Source organism: Plecotus auritus, assembly GCF_963455305.1.
Source record: "Plecotus auritus genome assembly, chromosome: X".
NCBI classification, from domain to species: Eukaryota; Metazoa; Chordata; class Mammalia; order Chiroptera; family Vespertilionidae; genus Plecotus; species Plecotus auritus.
This window is the reverse complement of record NC_137784.1, coordinates 81,546,506-81,569,700: the sequence shown is the minus strand read 5'-3', so window position 1 is coordinate 81,569,700 and position 23,195 is coordinate 81,546,506. Positions and strand designations below refer to the sequence as shown.

At 41.3% G+C, this 23,195-nt stretch overlaps 1 protein-coding gene and 1 pseudogene across 2 annotated transcripts in view; both read right to left on the bottom strand.

Moving 5' to 3' along the window:
* IL1RAPL2 (interleukin 1 receptor accessory protein like 2) overlaps positions 1-23,195 on the bottom strand; it is a gene marked incomplete at its 3' end in the record, with an annotated part of 799,403 nt that overhangs the window by 236,940 nt on the left and 539,268 nt on the right. The gene's annotated exons all lie outside the window — the stretch shown is intronic.
* LOC308239442 (mitochondrial glutathione transporter SLC25A39-like) lies at positions 12,638-13,429 on the bottom strand (annotated as a pseudogene). Its single transcript has 2 exons — positions 13,339-13,429; positions 12,638-13,270 (listed from the first exon to the last, which is right to left on the bottom strand). The product of its transcript is annotated as a mitochondrial glutathione transporter SLC25A39-like (transcript).

Below are 23,195 nucleotides of genomic sequence, written 5' to 3'. Positions count from 1 at the left end.
CACCATACACAGACTTTAAATGAGGCTAATGTGCCTCTACTTGCACATCTATTTTAATATTCCTGATCTATATGTCCTTTTTTTCTTGATTTTTCCCTCAAATTGGCTTTGTAACACCTCACCAGGTTCCTCATTAATAAGTTAAAGGAAGTCTTTAGCATTTGTTCATTTTTACATGTATATGAGAGTCATGACTTTACATTTTTTTATAAAATTATCTTTAAACAACAGCCATAGTAAGGTTATAAAAGTCCTCTGTCCCTTGGGTATCTAGATGCAGTGGATAGACAATTTTAAAAATTACAGAGGTTTTGGCTAATAATTCAGACCCTTCGGATGTAGTTATTGGCAGGTTATGATGATTTCCTCATGTTTGGTGGACTAATCTCTTTGTTGGGAGAAAGCTGGCTCTTTTCATTTTTGAAATGGGCAGTAAGACCAATGAACCATGGCATCAAAACAGCCCCTAGGACAGCCTGCAAGCCTATTTGCAAAAGAAGCAAAAGGAACAGTCAGCACCAGGAAAATGCTCCTCCGACCCCCACTTCCACCCCCACCCCTTCATCCCCATATACATAAGCTATAGCAAAATAAAGGAATTCTGCTGAACCGTCTTGCCTGAACAGGGAAAGTAATTTTTTACACACATTCTATACTCAATGATTTCAGCAACTTAGGTGCCATTCCTGAACCTGCCATATGTAGAATGGTTGAAAAGAGCTGACTTTGTGAAGCCAACTAGCTTCATTAATTATAGAATGGTATTCTGGGACTCGTGTTCAGCACATACCTTTGGGGCTATTCACACCTAAGCCACCAAATGATGTGGTAAAATGATTTGTTGTTGTTGTTGTTGTTGTTGTTGTTGCTGTTTAAATCAGGGCTTTGGGATAGGTCTGCTTTTAAATGGTGATCAGCACAACTTGATATCATGGAGAAAACAACTTTCTGACTTTTTAAGGTCTTGAAGTAACAAAATTAATTCTTAACGAATGGAAAGAGAACTTCAGGTTGAAGGTCAATGAGATGTGGTAGGGGAAATGGGTAATAGGGTAAGGGTTAACCAGGTGGTGCAGGGAAACATTTTAGTGTATGTGGCTCAAATGTCAATTCCTAGACTTGCATCCATATTTTATACCTTAAAGCAGCATTACCTGACAGAAATTGCATTGAGATTCAAAAAAATAGAGATTATCTCCTTCTCTCTGCCAATGGTTACACTGTGATATTAGGCTTGTCACTTAACTTCTCTGCAGTTTTGATTTTTTTACTTGTAAAGTAGAATTATAAGTTTAAAATGGATAATGTTTGTTCTTAATTGGAAAAACGTTATAATCTTAAAAGGAGGGCATTTGTTAGAAGATGATGTTTAAATGTAAGCCATTATAGACAACATGACACATATTTTAAAATTTAAATAAAGCAATAAATGCCAGTCTGACCAAAAATGCAGTCTTAATTTAGAAAATCAAGATTTTATAAAAGGCCATGTCAGCTCTTACATAAAGAAAGCCTTTTAAAGTACAGCACAGGTTTGCACTTCCATTCCATTAAAAACAATGCTAAATAAATATGAAGACAATTACTAAGATGAATTCAAAGTTGTTTCCCTCTTGTTATTACTTTGTTTTCTTGTCACTAGTCCTGGGCCAAACCTGAGAAATACTGGTAGTGGGGGAGCAGGAGAGTGGATTCTACAGAATTTCTTGAAGTATTTCTCATGCACATCAAACTTTGAGAACTTCTAGGCTTAGACGACAGGAATGATTTCAAGTTAGTGTGGATAACTTTTTAAAAAAATAAATCTTTATTTTTCAGATTATTACAGATGTTCCTCTTTTTTTCCCCCATAGCTCCCCTCCACCTGATCCCCCCCCACTCCATGCCCTTACCCCTGCCACTGTCCTCGTCCATAGGTGTAAGATTTTTGTCCAATCTCTTCCCGCACCCCTCACGCCCCGTTCCCCCCGAGAATTGTCAGTCCACTCCCTTTCTATGCCCCTGATTCTACTATATTCACCAGTTTATTCTGTTCATCAGATTTTTTATTGACTTGATTTTTAGATTCACTTGTTGATAGATATGCATTTGTTGTCACTTTGTTGTTCATAATTTTTATCTTTACCTTTTTCTTCTTCTTCCTCTTCTTAAAGAATACCCTTCAGCATTTCATATAATCCTGGTTTGGTGGTGATGAACTCCTTTAGCTTTTTCTTGTCTGTGAAGCTCTTTATCTGACCTTCAATTCTAAATTATAGCTTTGCTGGATAGAGTAATCTTGGTTGTAGGTTCTTGCTATCCATCACTTTGAATATTTCTTGCCACTCCCTTCTGGCCTGCATAGTTTCTGTTGAGAAATCAGCTGACAGTTGTATGGGTACTCCCTTGCAGGTAACTAGCTGTTTTTCTCTTGCTGCTTTCAAGATTCTCTCTTTGTCTTTTGCCCTTGGCATTTTAATTATAAGGTGTCTTGGTGTGGTCCTCTTTGGATTCCTTTTGTTTGGGGTTCTCTGCACTTCCTGGATTTGTAAGTCTATTTCTTTCACCAGGTAGGGAAAGTTTTCTGCCATTATTTCTTCAAATAGGTTTTCAGTATCTTGCTCTCTCTCTTCTTCTGGCACCCCCATAATTCAGATGTTGGTATGCTTGAAGTTGTCCCAGAGGCTCCTTACACTATCTTCATTTTTTTGGATTCTTTTTTTCTTTTTGTTTTTCCAGTTGAGTGTTTTTGTTTTTCTAGTTGGGTGTTTTTTGCTTCCTCATATTTCAAATCTTTGGTTTGATTCCTGGGGTCCTCTAGTCTACTGTCGGATTTCTGTATATTATTCTTTATTTCAGACAGTGTATGCTTAATTTCTGACTGGTCCTTTTCCATTTTTTTGGCATTCTCATTAATATCCTTGAAGGTCTCACTAAGTTCCTCAGAGGTCTCACTAAGTTTCTCGGCAGTTTCTAGAAGTTTCTTGAGTAACCTTACAACTGTGGTTTTGAACTCTATATCCAGGAGTTTGCTTTCCTCCATTTCTTTCATTGTGACATGTTTCTTTGTCTCTGCATTTTGGTTGCTTCCCTGTGTTGATGGAATGGTTTTGTGTGGTATGTGACCTATAGGGCCCAGTGGCTCAGCCTCCCCAATCACCTGAGGTGGACACTCTTGGTCCACCCCTTTGTGGGCTGGCTGCACAGTCTTGTTGTAGTTAAGCCTTGATTGCTGTTGGTACACTGGGAGGAATTGACCTCTAGGCCAATAGGCTGTGAGGATCAGCTGTGTCTATAATGGAAGAACTGCTGTGCCACAGACACCCTTATGGGGCAGGACTTACTTCAGTGGGGCTTTGGTGCTCACTGAGTCTGCCTCTTGAGTGTGTCACTTACGTATGTGAGGAGTTGAAATCTGGTGTCGTCTCACACTGACTACTAGGTACACTGGCTCCTGGATCTCTAAGGAGGTGCAGGTCAGCTACTTTCTGCGGCCACCCAACAGGACCTACAGCAAGATCTGCAGATTTCTCCTCTTTGTTTGGGATTTGGAAGTTCTGGAGCTCTCTGACACAGCTGCAATTTGTTACGTTAAGCTGTGAAAGGGCAGGCCATTCATATGCAAAAGCCACTGTGCACAGATTGGGTGGGTTTGTAAATTGGGTGGGGCAGGGTCTCAGGGAATCACCAGGGCATGGCAAACAGTGATGGCTTCCAATCAGCCGTCTCTGCATCTCCACATTTCCGCGTCTCTGTGTCCTGAGCCCCAGCGCAGTAAACAATTATTCCTGGGAGCACCTTTGTGAGGAAGCCACCCTCACTTTCCGACCCGATGCCAGACAGTCCAGTTTCTCACTGTAGCACTCTGGGTCCCCAGAGTCTCACCGGAAACTGGAGTTCAAAGCAGTCAGGAGCTTGTATCTCCCTTCCAGTTGAAAAAAAAAAAATAACAGTGCACCCAGTTGCCAGCCCGATTTGCGCGCCTCCATACCTCTGCTTTTCTGCACCTCCTACCTAGTCTCAATGAGCTTTTTTTCTTTCCTTCTAGTTGTAGAACTTCTACTCAGCCAGCTTTCCCATGTTTCTGGGTGATAGTCATTCTGTCTTTTAGTTGTAGTTTTGGTGTTGTTGTGAGAGGCAGCATGTACAGGAGTATACCTGATGCCGCCATCTTGGTTTCTCTCTAGTGTGGATAACTTTAAGTTTTTTTGTGTTTTTATTTCAAAACCTAATAACACTTTTCACCTCTTAAGCACAGTTACTATTGACCATGTTTAAGTTTAAAGCCTTCTCCTAAAACTGAGGAATCTGAAATTTCCATTCATCATACTTAGAAGTAAAAGGTAGCCTGGAAACCCCTATAATGTTTACTTTCCTCTTTTCTCTATTGCTCTTGGCTGGAGAGAGAGTTCTGGGTATGTCAACACAAGTTCCTCCTGGGACCACTCTATACTCAGATAATAGATTTAATGAGCTCTAAATGGGTTCTTGATCTTCTTCCAACTCATTAATGCCTTTCAGCATCTCTCCTCATTTCTCCCCATCAGCTTCTTTCCTCCACATACAACTTCTTGTGGTATTTCACTGACAAAAACTGTGTTGCCACCTAATAATTCAAAACTCCCTTTATAGAGGCTCATCTGTCAAAGAAGCAAGTTTTAAAATTATTTCATTGCATCCCTGCATTTTTTGTCAGTTTGCTCCAATTCTGAGACATATACAGCTCTGAGAGTCTGTAAATCTGCCTATTATCTTTGCTAATACATGTTTAACCAACCTGTCTTTGGACCAGCTAAGAATATTCCAGGTAAGGTTTTTAACATACTTTAAATAAAGCACTTCTAAAGCACTGAGCTATAAATTCAGATTAACAAGCATTGGCAAAGATTCTGATTCTAGTTATTCAGTGGAGAATATTTGAATGGCTCTCTAAACATCTGTAGATAGTTTCTAGAAGTCTGAACTGATGTGTGTATCTGAAAGAACAATGATTTCTGGTTTTTTTTTTCTACCTATTCCAACTCACCCTGAGCTCTTTCTTTGAATGTACTCAAAGGCAGCTTCACAGTGAATAGTTTATTGCTTTCTAATTGCCATCTTGGAGGACTTTTCACTCTCAAATGTCCAGCCTGTAGGCAATTGAGGGCATGGACCAAATAACCTCCTTCTCCTCTATCCCCCAAAACTCCTAGCACAGAGTGGACAGTCAGGAAATACTTGTCAATTGATCTGAGGACAATACACTCCAAGTCATAATATTTTACAAGGTGAAATGCAACTAAGTTGATGTGAAGCAAGTCTGGGAGATATCAGCATGTCTAACTGAATTCAGACACACACAATAAGAGGTCTATTCACTGTGGCTATATCTATAGGCATAATCCATTGCACCTTCCTCTGTGCTTCCAGAGAATGTATTTAACATTTGTTTGATTCTGTCTTGGAACATGATTTCACACAGATCTGTCATACCTATTTGAACAACTTCTTGAGGGTATGAATCAAGTCTATCAATGCTTAATGTCTGTAGTACCTAGTACAGTCTGGCACAAAGGAAACAATGAATGAGTATTTTGTGATACTTATGTATGTGTGCATTGTGTATGATTCAGTATTATGACTCTTCAACACTATTTTCACTAAAATCTGAGGATACAAATAGTTTCTTAAGGATCCTTTATGATGCTAGTACTATGGTTCCATAAAAATACTATAGAAATTGAAATTAGCAAAATTCAAATAAGAAATCTATATCCAAAGATAATAAAATATAAATAAGTTTTTTTTATTATTATTTGGATGTGAAGGATTACATTATGATGACTTTGTAGAAGGTATTTATTCTCTTTCATATAATAAAAAGCAATATTATAATTTATTATCTACTATATTTCAGGCATTGTGGCTGGTGCTTTCACACACATAAAGTACCTTATATAATTTAATTTTCACAGCCACGCTCCTAGTTAAGTAACATAAGTCCCATATTTCAAATGTAAAAACTGAGCATCAGAAAGGTTAACTTATCTGTTTGAGGTCACACAGGAAATTAGTGGCAGAACTAATCCAAGGTTTTGAATTCACACCATGTTAGTGTGATTTCACAGCCTAACTTTGGGACTTGATATTATTGCTACTGGCAAAATTATCTGGCACAAGACTAGCCTCTTCCCTCTCAGTATGTAGATTACAGCCTTATATCTAGGGGTAAATAATACTTGTGCAAATCATAATTAATACCATTTTCTTCAACACTTCTATATAGGTGATCTCTGATTAGGAAGAATATCTGAGGAAGCCTGGAGGGCAAAAACTAGGTACAAAATAGCAACTTATTATAGTGGAAGTTATAAATGCAGGTTATTGGTTAGTGTAAGTGTTAATGAGAAGGATTTACCAGTATTTACAGACTGATTGCATGTTTATATATAAGCCTTGGGTGAGCTATAAAAAACAACTTTGAAGCTTCCTTGCTGAATCCTTTAAGCTGCCTCCTTCCAAGGAACCTCTCTAAACGCTGACTGCGACTACAATATTATCCCACTTAGTCACAGTGGCAGCATTAGTTTAGGACAATCTTCTGGCATGAAATAGCTCCCGTCTACTATTCTAACCTCATTTGGAGCCTTTCTGATTCCTTTTTACTCTTCTCCAACTACAACGGCCTTCTTATAGGTCTTTGACCAAGCCAAACTCTTTCCCTCTTCAGGGCCTTCAACATGTTCTTAAGTACTTCCTGGAATGCTTTTCCCCCACATTTTCCCTGGCTAACTCTAACGCACCCTTTGAGTCTCAGCTTAAATTTTCTTCCATGGACAGACCTTTCCTTAGGCACCCATTGGCCCAATTTAGAATACATTCTACTCACTATTCTTTCGTATTGCACCCTATTCTTTTCCTTCATAACCTCTTACTATTAGTCATCATATGCTTATGTCTGCGTTTATCTGAATATATATATATATATATGTATATATATATATATATATATATATATATATATATATATCACCTTATTTAATAAAGCTAGTAAATATATATATAATGGTGGATAAAGATTAAAGCTCTAGAGCCAGATTGCCTGGGTTCAAATCCTTACTCTGCACAATTAGTTATGTGACCTCCGACAAGTGTATATTGTCTCAATATTCTTTTCAAAAGAGGACATACAGAAGGCCAAGAGACAAATGAAAACATGCTAAAGGTCACTAATCATTCAAGAGATGCAAATCAAAATGACAATGAGGTACCATCTCACACCTGTCAGAATGGCTATCATCAACAAATGACAAGTGCTGGCAAGGATGCTGAGAAAAAGGAACCCTCCTACACTGCTGGTGGGAATGCAGACTGGTGCAGCCACTGTGGAGAACAGTATGGAGTTTTCTCAAAAAATTAAAAATTGAACTCCCATTTAACCCAGTTATCCCTCTTCTAGGACTATATCCCAAGAAAAAAGAAACACCAGTCAAGAAGTATACATGCACCTCTTTGTTCATAGCAGCACAATTTACCATAGCTAAGATTTGGAAACAGCCTAAGTGTCCATCAGCAGATGAGTGGATTAGAAAACTGTGGTACATGTACACAACGGAATACTACACTGATATAAAAAAGAAGGAGTTCTTACCATTTACAACAGCATGGATGGACCTGGAGAGCATTATGCTAAGTGAAATAAGCCAATCGGAGGAAGATAAATATCACATGATCTCAGTTATTTGTGGAATATAATAAACAACATAAACTGATGAACAAAAACAGATCCAGAGACAGAGAAGCATTGAACAGATGGTCAAACCTCAGAGGGAAGGCAGGGGAAAGTGGGAATGTGTGTTAAGAGATCACCAGAGGACTTGTATGCATGCATATAAGCATAACCAATGGACAAGGACACTGGGGCAGTAGAGGCTTGTCCTGGGGGATGGGAGTGGCCAGGGTGGGGTCCATGGGGGAAAAAGGAGACACATGTAATACTTTAAACAATAAAAAACTAAATAAAACTAAAATAAAGTAAAATAAAAATGGGGAAATAATAAAAACCATCTCATATGTTTGTTATTAAAATTAAATGAATTAACATCTACAACACAAGTAGAACAATGCTCAACCAATAATACTACATAAAAATTACCTCTTAATTCTCACAAAATATCTTGTGGTAGCAATCATTTTCCCATTTTGAGGTTCACATAGTAGGGAGTCAGTATTTGAGCCCATATCTACATAGTTTAAAGGAATGGGGGCAGGTTTTAAGATGACCTCACATTAACAAACAGATTTGGAATCTGTGGCTTTTAAAATTTGAGAAGAGTTTAGGGTGGTGGGGGCTGTTACAGGTAGTTGGGCAATGGTAGCTGTATTAAAAAAGGTTAATGTCTCTCATAGAAAAGGATTAGGTTTATTCAATATTAGTCAAGGATATAAAAGCAGTAGTGATGGTTAAAGTTATAACCCACCCAGAAAGTGACTTTTTTTAAAAATAAGCACACTTCAACAATGGAAAACGCTGATTTTTAAGGATGTAATTTACTTGTCACTGAACACATTCAAAGAATGACCAAGTGGCCATCTGTCATAGATGTTATAGAAAGGATAATTTCATTGAGAGAGAAGCTGAATAAGATCAACACAATAATCCTATGCACATTCAGATTCTATAATTGAAATATAATAAAAGAAACATAACAACACATCCTATTTACTTCAGAACCAAAATGTCAGCAGACAGAAAAATACCTGCTGAGAAACATGCTCCTGCTGTTCTAGTGTCTAACAGCTCCTGTGTATTTAGCTGTACATTTGTTCACAGAACATCATGCTAGCTAAACTGTTTTTTTTAAACCCTAAGCAGTCTATATGCTTCTACCATTATTACTGTTGTTATAATTATTAATTACTTTTAATTCAGTTTTTAAAACTGACTTTATTTACTGTGTAATAATTATTTTAAATTATGTATGACTACATATTTAAAATGTGTATAAGCTCCTAAGTGAAGGACTTGGAATAAATCAAATGAAGCACACTCAAAGGGTATATATCAATTTATATATATATATATATATATATATATATATATATATATATATATATGATATGTCTCAAAATCTTTTCCTTGATAGCTAAAAAAAATAAAATAAATCCAAAAACAAAACAGTGGCAGGAGAGGAGAAACCACATGTATACCATTATGTTGAGGGATTTTGGACCCAATCAAATAAGTCTCCCTGTTTTTAAGGCATCTCCTGACCTTTCCAAAATGGCTAAGAGAATAATCTTGAATTCCATTAAGTGTTTAAAAACATTATCCTTATAAGCCAAGGACATGGGTTCAAACCCATGTTGGTTAGTGATACTCATTCTGTTTCATGATTCCAAACAATTTAGATCAGGTGTCCTCAAACTACGGCCCGCAGGCCACATGCGGCCCACCGAGGACATTTATCTGGCCCACCGGGTGCCGCTGCCTGTCCTGCTTAGCAGCCGACTCGTCCCGGGCCCGCAGTGCGCATAGGAATTTGTTCATAGTTTTTTTTTTTTAAAAAAAACTATAGTCCGGCCCTCCAATGGTCTGAGGGACAGTGAACTGGCCCCCTGTTTAAAAAGTTTGAGGACCCCTGATTAGATTAAGAAGCAAAATCAGATTAATATTTGTACCATTGTTTATTTAAAGACTAGAGGCCCAGTGCACAAAATTCGAGCACGGGAGTGTGTCTCTCAGCCCAGCCTGCACCCTCTCCAATCTGGGCCCCCTCCAGGGATGTCCCACAGCCTGTTTAGGCCCAATCCAGGTAGAATCGGGCCTAAACGGACAGTCGGACATCCCTCTCACAATCCAGGACTGCTGACTCCCAACTGCTTGCCTACCTGCCTTCCTGATTGCCCCTAACCGCTTCTTTCTGCCAGCCTGATCACCCCTTAACCACTCCCCTGCCAGCCTGATTGATGCCTAACTACTCCCCTGCCAGCCTGTTTGCCCCCAGCTGCCCTCCCCTGCAGGCCTGGTCATCCCTAACTGCCCTCCCCTGCAGGCCTGGTCACCCCTAACTGCCCTCCACTACAAGCCTGGTCCCCCCTAACTGTCCTCCCCTGCAGGCCTGGGTCTGCCCCAACTGCCCTTCCGTGCAGGCTCAGTTGCCCCCAACTTCCCTCCTCTGCCGGCCTGGTCACCCCTAACTGCCATCCCCTGCAGGCTTGATCGCCCCCAACTGCCCTCCCTTGCAGGCCTGGTCCCTCCCAACTGCCCTCCCCTGCAGACGTGGTCCCTCCCAACTGCTGGCCATCTTGTAGTGGCCATCTTGTGTCCACATGGGGGCAGTCATCTTTGACCACATGGGGGCAGCCATCTTGTGTGTTGGAGTGATGGTCAATTTGCATATTACTCTTTTATTAGATAGGATGATAGCTTCAGAAAATGCTGGAACAGATGCTTTCAAAACACCCACATCTTGTAAATTTTGTTGTTGTTATTAATGAACACCCAAGAATATTTTTTCCATTGATTTTTAAAGAGAGTGGGAGGGAGATAGAGATGGAGATACAGAAGAGAGAGACATCAATCTGAGAGAGACACATTGATTGGTTGCCTTCAGCATGCACCTTGACCCGGACCAGGGAGGGAACCTGCAAGCCAGGTACATGTCCTTGAGTGGGAATCAAACCCATGACCCTTTAGTGCATGGGCTGATGCTCTAACCACTGAGCAACACCAGCCAGGGCATCATTTTGATTTTTAATAATCATCTTCAGCTTCTTATCAGTTACACAGTATCGACCTTCAAGTAATATTCTACTTGAAATAATATCCATGTTCCACTAAAGCCTTTCATATATGAATCATAGTTATATTAAATTTTGTGTTTTGTACTTTGAATATCCAAGTTATCTATAAGTCTATTTATATTGGTTACTTTGTCTGTTGAGAATGGGCTTTTCCCCTTGATTATTGTATCAGATATTTTTTTGAATGCTAGACATTATATGTAGAACAGTATTTATGTCTTGAAATGGTCACTCTTGTTCCGTTAGGTCATTAATATCAGAGGTTGAGTCAATCCTATCTAATAAAAGAGTAATATGCAAATTGACCATACCTCCACTACACCCACAAGCCACACCCACCAGCCAATCAGGAGCTAGTATGCAAATTAAACCAACTAAGATTGCCACGGCCACAGAGAGAGCAGGAGGCTTGGGTTTTCCCGGCAATGGAGGAAGCCAAGCTTTCCGCACATCCTGGCCTGCCTTGGCCTCCGCTTAAGGCTACAAAGTTTCAATTAAAAGATAAATAAATCCCAGATACCAGGACCTCCACTTGGGTTGCCGGGGGGCGTGACCAACCCACAAACCACCACCCCACACCCAGGCCACCCCACACCCCAAGGGAACCCCTGCCCTGATCCGGGACACCCTTCAGGGCAAACCAGCTGGCCCCCACCCGTGCACCAGGCCTCTATCCTATCTAATAAAAGAATAATATGCAAATTGACTGTCACTCTAACACACAAGATGGCTGCCCCCATGTGGTCAAAGATGGCTGCCCCCATGTGGACACAAGATGGCCACCACAAGATGGCCAGCAGGGGAGGGCAGTTGGGAGGGACCAGGCCTGCAAGGGAGGGCAGTTGGGGGCAATCAAGCCTGTAGGGGAGGGCAGTTAGGGGTGACCAGGCCGGCAGAGGAGGGAAGTTGGGGGCGACCGGGCCTGCACAGAAGGGCAGTTGGGGGGACCTAGGCCTGCAGGGGAGAGCAGTTGGGGGGGACCCAGGCCTGCAAGGGAGGGCAGTTAGGGGGTACCAGGCCCACAGTGGAGGGCAGTTAGGGGTCACCAGGCCTGAAGGGGAGGGCAGTTAGGGGTGACCAGGCCTAAAGGGGAGGGCAGTTAGGGGTGACCAGGCCTGCAGGGGAGGGCAGTTAGGGGCAAACAGTCTGGCAGAGGAGCAGTTAGGCATTCATCAGGATGGCAGGGGAGTGGTTAAGTGGTGATCAGGATGGCAGGCAGAAGTGGTTAGGGACAATCAAGAAGGCAGGCAGATGAGCAGTTGGGAGCCAGCAGTCCTGGATTGTGAGAGGGATGTCCGACTGCCCATTTAGGCCCGATCCTACCTGGATCAGGCCTAAACGGGCAGTCAGACATCCCTGGAGGGGTGCCAGATTGGAGAGTGTGTAGGCTGGGCTGATGGACACACAACCCCTGTGCACAATTTCATGCACCAGGCCTCTAGTTTCTAATAAAATTTATTTTTAATAGTCATAATTTTTTTAAATTCATCATCTTTACACTCAATGAATTAACATCAGTGGGTTCAGACTGGCCAGGTCCAGGGTTCTGTGGGCCTTGGTGGCAGGCCAAGCTACAACAAACACGTGAAAATGGGTGAGAGGGCAGGGGATGGAGAATTAACAGATTTGGTCTTCAATTTGGGGAGTTGGGTGGAAAAGTGATGATCATTGGGGCTTGGGATAAGGACCAGCAGGAAGAAAGCTCTCTGATGGGGGCCTGGGCTGGCCCAAGTGGATGGGTTGGTACCCTTGGGGCTGAGCCTAGAGGGAAGAAAAATGAGGCTCCCTCCCCTGAGGACAAGGAACTTGGCTCAGTCTCCTCCTGCCCCACACCATCCATGGAAGAGATGGGACTCTCATCCCCTCGCTCCTCTCACTGGCTCAGAGATTGTTCCAGATTGAGCCTCTGAAAGAAGCTTTTGCCCAATTCATATGTGCTGATCATGATGGCACAGGAAGGGGCAGCCTTGATGATCCTTGGGAGGAAGCCTGCGAAGATTCCCCGGGTGCCGGACTCTGCCGGGATCCTCCTCAGCAGCAGCAGCCATGTGTAGTCAGCATGCACTTGCACAGGTGACATTCTCACAGCCTCCACCGCTCCCAGTGCAACCTGGCATTGAGTCTTCACCACATCAAAGGGTAGTCAGGATGACAGCCACTAGCCACAAAGGTGATGCCCACCGATGTCTGGTCCTTTGGCCTGTGCCCACTCAGCTTTACCAGCTCATAATTGAACCAGTACAGGGCTGAAAAGGGCACATCCCAAAGAGCAGTGGGGCCCCAGCCCAGTGAGCACCAGCGCCCTGAGCTACAGAGGTTTGGACACAGGCTCTCTACTCCTGGTATGACACATGCTGAGCCTGCAACTTTGTCCTTACCAGCTCCAGGGAGCTTATCACAGTCATGGTGACCAAACGGGCCAGTGCACACAGGGCTTGACCACACAGGAAGGCCCTGAGTTGGTCATAGGCCATGAAGTACATGGTGGTTGCTGGCACAGTCATCACTAGGGTGGCTAGTACACCACTTTACAGGGTCCTGGTGCCCTTGTGTCTCACAATCTTCACAAAGACATCCATAGAGACAGGGAAGCTAGTGGGGTCCTGAAACCAGTTGGCACAGTGGGCACCATTTGGGCACAGGTACAGGGGTTCCAGGACACCATTGCAGTAGAAAAGGCACTTCCCTGTGGGTCAGAGAGAGGAGAGCAATTTAGTATAAGAGAGGCTCCAGAGTCTGGAGGGAGGCATCAGCTTGCTGGTCACTGAAGGGCTTTGAGACTGCACGCAGACCACCACGTCCAAGGGGGTGATGAAGATGGAGGTGACCACAGCCCCGGCACCTGAGGCCACCATCTGTTGGAGGGGGCTGATGGCCCCAGGGTCCTGGTCAGCCGTCTTGTAGCTACAATCTGGCTTTAGGATGGTACTTGCGTATGTCTGTATGGTTCCAGACATAAATGGGTAATTCTCTGATATTCCCTTAGCATTGTAGAACATTAAAATTTTATGCCTGAATTTGAATTTTCTCAATGGCTCTATAGCTAGGCATTTCCATTCCAATTTTTCACATAAGCAAACATGATCAGAGAGGTGGTAACTCAAGGTCATGCAGGTAATAACTAATGAAAAGGAGACTTAAATTATTACTTTGACTCTAAACTCCAGCATTTTTTTCTACCATACTTCACTGCCTCCCTAACCAGAGTTTATTGAGCAGAAAATTCCATTTTCTATCTCAGCTGAGGCCTCTCATAGTCTTTTTTCTCTATTTGTTCTTTCTGCATAGCTGTGTGTGTGCATGTGTGTTTATTTTTATTACAATAAGTGTGGGTAAAACCTATACATCCTAATATATAAAAACCCAGGGTCTGTAACATCCAAAATGACTGAAGGCTCAACTGACCGGAAGTCAGTCCTGCAGACTGCCAAGGGGGCTTCAGATCAGGCCTGGAGAGAGGCCCAAAGAGAGAGGCAGGGTCTATTCCGCAGCCTCCATGGCAGCTGTTGATCAGCCATTGCTTCTCTTGTTCTCTCCAGGCTTTGCCAGCAGCCGCGCCTCTGATTCTCTCCAGGCTTCCACGGGGTTGCTAATCAGCCCTACCTCTCTGATCAGACCTGGAGATGGGCCTGGAGATGCTGACTGGGTAGAAACCAACCAATCAGAACCAAACCTGGGTGAACTGTGAGGAGCCAATGGATGCCTAGGAGGCGGAGCTTTTGACGCTGACTGGCATAGAGACTGACCAATAAGAACCTAACCTGAGTGAACTGCAAAGGCATAACCTAAGGTGGGCGCTGAGGAGGGGTTTTAAGGGCAACAGCTGTTTGGTGTAAGATGTAAGATAGCGGTTCAATTTTTTAATGACCGGTTTGGCAGTATAGTGCATATGGCTGGCAATCAGTCCAGATATAGAGATTATGTATTTTTGTCTGACAAGAGCATCTCCTCCTGCTGAAAAAGGCTTCCCCCCATTTAATTAATCCTATCCTATATTATCTATCTATACTAATAAAATGGTAATATGCTAATTAGACCAGGTCAACTGGCCATCTTCCAGACGTCTGACTTCCTTCCAGACAAAGCCATGGTGGTGGGGGCCAAGGCAGAGAGAGCAGTTGGAGACGAGATCAGGATGGCAGGGGAGGGCCATTGGGGGCAAGATCAGGACAGCAGGGGAGGGCAGTTGGGAGTGATCAGGCAGGCAGAGGCAGTTAGGGATGATCAGGCTGGCAGGGGAGAGCAGTTAGGGGTGAGATCAGGCTGGCAGGGGAGGGCCCTTGGTGGCAAGATCCAGTCAGCAAGGAATGGCAGTTGGGGGTGAGGTCAGGCCAGCAGGGGATGGCAGTTGGGGAAGAGATCAAGCCAGCAAAGGAGGGCTGTTGGGGGCAAGATCCAGCCAGCAGGGGAGGGCCATTGGGTGCAAGATCAGGCCAGCAGAGGAGGGCAGTTGGGGGTGAGATCAGGCCGGCAGGGGAGGACAGTTAGGGGTGATCAGGCAGGCAGGCAGGCAGGTGAGTGGTTAGGAGCCAGCGGTCCCAGATTGTGAGAGGGATGTCCCTGTGGGATAGGGCCTAAACTGGCAGTTGGACATCCCCCAAGTGGTCCCCAATTGGAGAGGGTGAAGGCTGGGCTGAGGGAATACCCCTGTGCACAAATTTCGTGCACCAGGCCACTAGTATATTAATAAAAAGCAAAAGCAATCTTTAAAGTAATCAGGTTAAGGTCTTCTTGGAAAGACTTGTCTGATCAATAGTATTTTTAACTGGTTTCTTAAAAAAATCAGTTGTTCTTTATGAAAATTATCCTATTTAATAAAGAGGGAATATGCTAATTGACTGCCCCACCCTCAAAGACGGTGGCGCCCACAGCCACAAAATGGTGGCGCCCAGTCCCCTCAGCCACACCGGGGTGGCAGGCATGTGGAAAGGCCGGGCCTGCTCCCAGGTGGGCGTGGCCTTGCTGTGCACCTGTCTCTGGAGGCCCCCCAGCCACCCAGGGCCGGACTGAGGTGCAGGCAAGCCTCAGATGGTGGCTGTCCAGCCGACGCTCAAGGTGCAGGCAAGCCTTGGATGTTGGCTGCCCAGCCACCCAGGGCCAGGGCAACCTCAGATGGCAGCTGCCCAGCCACCCAGGGCCACCTGAGGCTCAGGTAACCAGGGCCAGCCAAGGCTTGTGCTGTCAGCAGTGGCAGCATCAGAGGTGTGATGGGGCATTGCTTTCCCCTGTTTGCCGGGTCACCTCCCACCCCTGAGGGCTCTTGGACTGTGAGAGGTGGCAGGCCAGGCTGAGGGATCCCCTCCAGTGCATGAATTTTCATGCACCAGACCTCTAGTTTAATGATAATGCTCTAAGTAGGTGTTTATACATGAGGAAGTAATTGAGACTGCATCTAATCCCTATGAGATAATCCATTAAAGAAAGTTTTAAGATGGCTTTGTATGATAAGCACATGCTGAAGACAAACTTCCACATCCAGCAAACCCATATTTATTATTCACATTCAGAAGGAACAATTGGTACGTAAGCTTCAAAGAACTTCTTAATGTCAAAGCCCAAAGTCTTGCCAGCTGATTTTAGAAAGTGGTCAAACCTTATGAGTCAGCTTGTCAGACTTTCAGAAGAATTATGTACAGTTGCAGGTAATAGCTCATTAGCAAGAAATAGGTATTATTAATTATGACAAGGTCAATACAGTGATATCTTTCTGAATTTGAGAGAATATTAAAAATAAGGAAAATGTCTTAGAGTAGAATGAGATCCAAAATCAAATATAGGAAACCATGTATGAAAAACAGAGCCTGATTGTCTCATATGTTTTTGATTCTCTGGGGGCCCAAAGAAGCAAGTCCTCAGAATTGGGTAGATGCTTAAGACAGTGGGAGAGAGAGAGAGAGATAAAAGATAGAAACAGCACCCTAGCTGGTTTGGCTCAGTGGATAGAGCATCTGGCCTGTGGACTAAAGGGTCCCAGGTTCGATTCCGGCCAAGGGAACATGCCCAGATTTCAGGCTCAATCCCCAGTAGTAGGCATGCAGGAGGAAGCCGGCCAATGATTCTCTCTCATCATTGATGTTTCTCTCTCTTCTCCCTTCCTTTATCTGAAATAAATAAAAATATATTTTAAAAAAGAAGTGAAAACAAAATTATTCCCATTTTCATCTAAGGAAACAGAGAGGCTAGGTCACTTGCCCAGGATGACATAGTAAGTGGTAGTGCCCCTGGAACACAGGTCTCAGTAAGTCCATGCCCTTAATAATCTTAACATAACAACAAATTTATTCTTGTTGGCGTAATTATTAATAATAATTCTTAACATTAAAATGTATTAGATAGGACCAAAAGTATGAGTTGAATCATAAAAAGAAAATTGATAATTGAACTCCATCAAAAGCAAACACTGGTCAAAAGGCATTAAGAAAATGAAAAGGCAAGCCATAGGCCAGGATAAAATATTTGTAATAACTATATATGACAAAGAACCATTATTCAATATATAAAAAGAACTCTTCCAATTCAAAAAAATAAACAAACCATCCAATTAAAATGTGCACAAGACTTGTATAGCTATTTTACAAAAGAAAATACAGTAATGTATAATAAGTACATGAAAAGAAGCTTGACACCTTTAGTAATCAGGGAAATGCAAATTAAAATCACAATTAGATACTATTTAAGGGACTGATTTAAGAGATTGATAATTTCAAGTGTTGATAGGGAATTAAAGCAACTGCAATTTTCACCCACTGATGGTGAAATTGTAAATGGTACACCTATTTTGAAAACAATATTATTGCTCCTTATAAAGGTAAATATACATTTATCACATGACTTAACAATTCTCCTCTTAGGTATTTATTCAACAGAAATAAAAATATATATCCACAGAAAGACTTGTATGTCAAAGTCCCTAGCAGCATAATTCATAATAGCCAAAAAACAAAAAGAACACAAAGGCCCATAAGCTGTTGAAATGAATGTGTGTTATATTATAATAATAATAATAATAATAATAATAATAATAATAATATTTCTGATACATACAAAAGCTTGAATAGAGTTCATAGACCATAGGCTAAGCAAAATTAGCCATACACCAAGGAGTATATACTACATGATTCTATTCACAAGAAGTTCTAGAACATATAAAGTGAATCTATAGTTAAAAAAAAAAAAAGATTACTGCCCTAACTGGTTTGACTCAGTGGATAGAGCATCAGTCTGTGGACTGAAAGGTCCCAGGTTTGATTCCAGCAAGGGCATGTACCTTGGTTGCGGGCACATCCCCAGTAGGAGGTGTGCAGGAGGCAGCTGATTGATGTTTCTCTCTCATTGATGTTTCTAACTCTCTATCCCTCTCCCTTCCTCTCTGTAAAAAATCAATAAAATATATTTTTAAAAAATATTACTGGTTACTGGGGGCAAGGATGGGGGAGATGCTGGAGATTGACTACAAAGGAGCACAAAGGAACTTTTGAGGGAGACAGAATGTTTTTTACCTTAATTGACATGATGGCTACATGGGTGTTTATATTTGTTAAACATTATCAATCTGTAGAGTTAAAATGTATATTTTCTTATTTTTAGATAATAATTCAATAAAGAACAATTTAAAAATTATTATAAAGAAAAATGCATTTTAAATCTACCCTGATAGAAATAAAATATGGTTCAATAAACTAAGTCAATAAAATAATCAATGTCATTGAGATGGTGTTTAAGAATCATTCTTTTATCATAAAAATCAAATCCAACACACCAACTAAAGAAGTACTTATTACATAAATATGGATATGCAATAGCCCTATTCCCATGGATTGTGGCTTCACTTTTCCACAGAGAGCTATTACCAAAAGCAGCCACAGGCAGGCAGAGAGCCCAGCAATTTTTTCTTGTTGACAAACTCTGGAAGAGAGCTCTTAGAAGTTTAAGCATGGAGTCCATTAATCTCTCCTAGCATTATCTGAAACCAGGCCCCAAAGTTCTCTTTGCTTATCCCATTAAGCATCAAGGCACAGTCACAGATATTCTGCCATTTTCAAAGTTTGAGATACAAAATAAACTTTTATTATGGTCTTAATTTCAAGTTCACAGTTTGTTGTTGTTTTTTTTTTTTTTTTGAGCCATTTTTTAACTTGAAGAAGTCTACATTTATTAAAAGAACTAAAAAGGGAGTAACAATGCCAATGATTTCAAAAGTGGGGATCCCAAGACAGTGGGGTGTTGGTGAACAGTACAACATCTGGATTTAGTCTGACCTTCACCACTGATTCACTGTGCAACCTTAGATAAGTGACTTTTCTGGTTCCCCACCCCTTTCTCTATTTATTTATTTATTTATTTATTTATTTATTTATTTATATAAATTTTTAATGTTTCATTTTCTTTCCCATGATTTTTTTAATGATTAAGATATTACATATGTGTCCTTAGCCTCACAATTCCCCCCTAACACCCCGCTTATGCACTCACCCCCCCTAGTGTCTGTGTCCATTGGTTAGGCTTACTAGTATATGCATGCATACAAGTCCTTTGGTTGATCTAACCCCCTTATCCCCACCCTACCCTACCTTCCCTCTGAGGTTTGATGGTCTGATCGATGCCTTTCTGTCTCTGGATCTGATTTTGTTCATCAGTTTATGTTGTTCATTATATTCAACAAATGAGTGAGATCACGTGATATTTATCTTTCTCTGACTGGCTTATTTCGCTTAGCATAATGCCTTTCAGGTCCATCCATGCTATTGCAAATGGTAAGAATTCCTTATTTTTGTACAGCAGTGTAGTATTCCATTGTGTACATGTACCACAGTTTTCTAATCCACTCATCTGCTGATGGGCACTTAGGCTGTGTCCAAATCTTAGCTATTGTAAATTGTGCTGCTATGAACATAGAGGTGCATGTATACTTCTTGATTGGTGTTTTCTGGTTTCTTGGGATATAGTCCTAGAAGTGGGATCACTGGGTCAAATGGGAGTTCCATTTTTAGTTTTTTGAGGAAACTCCATACTGTTTTCCATAGTGGCTGCACCAGTATGCATTCCCACCAGCAGTGAAGAAGGGTTCCTTTTTCCGCATCCTTGCCAGCACTTGTCATTTGTTGATTCGTTGATGATAGCCATTCTGACAGGTGTGAGATGGTACCTCATTGTTGTTTTGATTTGCATCTCTTGGATGATTAGTGACTTTGAGCATGTTTTCATATGTCTCTTGGCCTTCTTTATGTTCTCTTTTGAAAAGTGTCTATAGGGATTGATACAAGAGGATATAACCCTGGTAAACATATATGCACCAAATGCAGGAGCACCCAAATACATAAAGAAATTCCTGGAAGATATCAAGGGAGAGATCAACAACATTACAATCATTGTAGGGGACTTTAATACCCCACTGACATCACTGGATAAATCCTCTAGACAAAATCCAGCAAAGAAACAGTAATCCTAAATGACTCACTAGATCAGATGGACTTAATGGACATCTTCAGACAATTTCACCCCAAAGCCAAGGAATATATGTTCTTATCAAGTGCACATGGGACATTTTCATAGATAGAACCACATATTGGGTCACAAGCAAAGTTTCTCCAAATTCAAGAAAATAGAAATCATATCAAGCATCTTCTCAGATCACAATGTCATAATATTAGAAATGAACTACAATAAAAACAATAAAAATTTAAACAGTTGGAAGTTGTATAGCATGCTATTAAACAATGATTGGGTTAGCAAAGAGATCAAAGAAGAAATTAAAAACATACCAGAAATTAATGACAATGACAACACAAGAATCCAAAATCTATGGGACACAGTGAAAGCCATCCTGAGAAGGAAGTTTATACTCTACAGGCCAACCTCAAAAAAAAAAAAAGTAATAAATCATCTAACTCTACAACTTAAATAATTAGAAAGAGAGCAAGAAGAAAAGCCCAGAGTGAGCAGAAGGAAGGAGATAATGTGGATCAGAACATAAATACATGACATGAAAAAACAATACAAAAGATCATTGAAACTAAGAGCTGGTTCTTTGAGAGGATAAACAAGATTAATGAACCTCTAGCCAGGATCACTAAGAAGCAAAGAGAAAGGACTCAAATAAACAAAATCAGAAATGAAAGAGGTGAAATAACAACAGACCCCACAGAAATACAAAAGATTGTAGCCATTTTTTCATTTAAAAATTTTAATGTTGACATAATTGCAGGTGTTCTCCTTTTCCCTGTCCTTAGCCCACCTCCACCCAGCACTGCCTCCCCAAGCTTTGGCTTTCACCAAACTATTGTCTGTGTCCATGGGGTATGCACTATGTTCTTTAGCTAATTCCTTCACCTTCTTTATTCAGTCACCCTATCCCCTTCCCAGTCTATTAAAAAAGAAAAAAACTGATTGAAAGGCATAATCAGAATTCAGTGGGGTAGATTAATAGAAGGGCTTTGCTATTTCTCCTTATGTCTCTCTAAGGCAACTATAAGTTCTATTGTAACATCTGGGCAAATTAATGATTATTTCCATGATTTATATTTAGTGGCACCTTGCCAGCAAAATATTTGGAGGTTTGAGAAAAGCTAACATACTGTTTAAAAGTAAAAATTTCTTATATTTCTAGAATTCTCAAACTATACTAGTTATGTCCTTGACAGTTGGGTTATCTTAGCTTAGTTGAATAAACTTGCAAATAGTTGCCACCACATGGTGGTATAAATATGGGTCATCCAACTAATTCTTGTTCTTCACTTCCCTGTAGGCATGAATAACTTAGATAAGCCATTGATAGCCATATCTCATCATTCTTTTCTGTCAACATCTATTCTATATTAAAAATAACTATATGAATTTAATGGCAACATAGAATGCATTTATCAAAAGAAAAACCGTAAGGTAAAAAAATGAAGTAAAAAGAACACCCACTATGATAAAATAGACTGTTATCAATCCCGATAAACATAACCAGATCCTACTCTCCCCCAAACTAGTCAGAACTCACTTTGAATCATTCCAGCTTTGAAAAATTGCCCTAGGTGTTGGCCTAGGCACAAGTGCTGTCCTCAGTCTGCCTGATCTGTTAGCTCTGATTGAGGTTGGGGGGCATCAACGTTTGGCATGAAGCTGGTCATTTGAGGCACTGAAACCTCTTAATCACTTGCTAACTATAATTATGCTCTGCTAAGACCTTATCTACTCCTGACTCACAGGCTGTTCTCACTTCAGTTTAAATTTCTGGTATTCTTCCTGGACATAGCACAGAGAAAGAACAACTTTTCCCTACTCAGGTTCCATATGCTTTAAAAAGGAGAAGCTAGATCTTGAAGGGGAAAGTGGTTGTTATCAGAAGCCTACACATCCCAGGAATCTACAACAACACCACCCAGGGAACAGCTGCGAACCCAGGAACACCAGACCTCAAGCAGCATGAACACTCGGACTCGGAGGAGCTCTGCACCTTCTCACGGAAAGGTCAGATTTCGCCTAGGAAAAGGTGAGGTCTGCAATCCAGGCAGGAGAGAGAAACAAACACAAGGGGAGCTAGAGGTTCCCAGGAAGTCTACACCCCACAAAATTCATGGCCTTTGGGACTAGCGTGATCTGCAGGGGAAAGCTGTTTTTGTGGAACCTGGGGATCAGAGCGGGGAGTAATGATCAGAGAACCAGTCTGGGGAAGACCATAGTCCCAAACCAGTATTAAGTGTGACAGGGAAAACAAAATCTAAATACTGTCTAGAGAGGACTTATAGCCCCAGAGGTCAATCCAGAAACACTGCCACCCAGGGGTTGAATCACAAATTGTCTCTTGTGTAAACACCAATAAAGGAGTCTACGAAACAAAGAAATATTGCCTGCTGGAAAATCAGGACTGTGGTTTACAATACAGAGGAGCAGTGGAACATGGGGAACTTCAATACTGTCCCAAATACTCGACAGGAAACAGGTGTACCAAACAAAACAGTAGAGGAAGTGAACGACCTTCACTACTGCACATTTTTATTTTTTCATCTTTTACTTAAGAAACTAATTTTTTTTATCTTTTTTCCTCACTTGATTTTACCTTTTTAATTATTATATTTTTATTTTTAATCAGTATTATTACAACCACTATTTTACTTTTTTAAAAAAATAAGTGTCATTTTATTTTCTCTTTATTTTATTTTATTTTATTTTGGGATTAATGTTCTACATTTTAATTTTTTCTTTAGCATCCTTTTACTCTGTCTCAACTTTACCTTTAGGCCAACACTCTCTTCCTCAATTTTCCCCTTTTGTTGTCCTGCTTCTCTTACCTTATTCCTGCTTTAGATTTTCCCTATTCATTCTATTTACGCCCTGTTAAAAATTCACCCTATTTATATCTAATTCCCGATCCCTTGCTCTAAGTCCATACATACCTCTCTCTTCTCTTTCTTCACTATCCAGTTCTTTTTTCTCTCTGGCCTTTT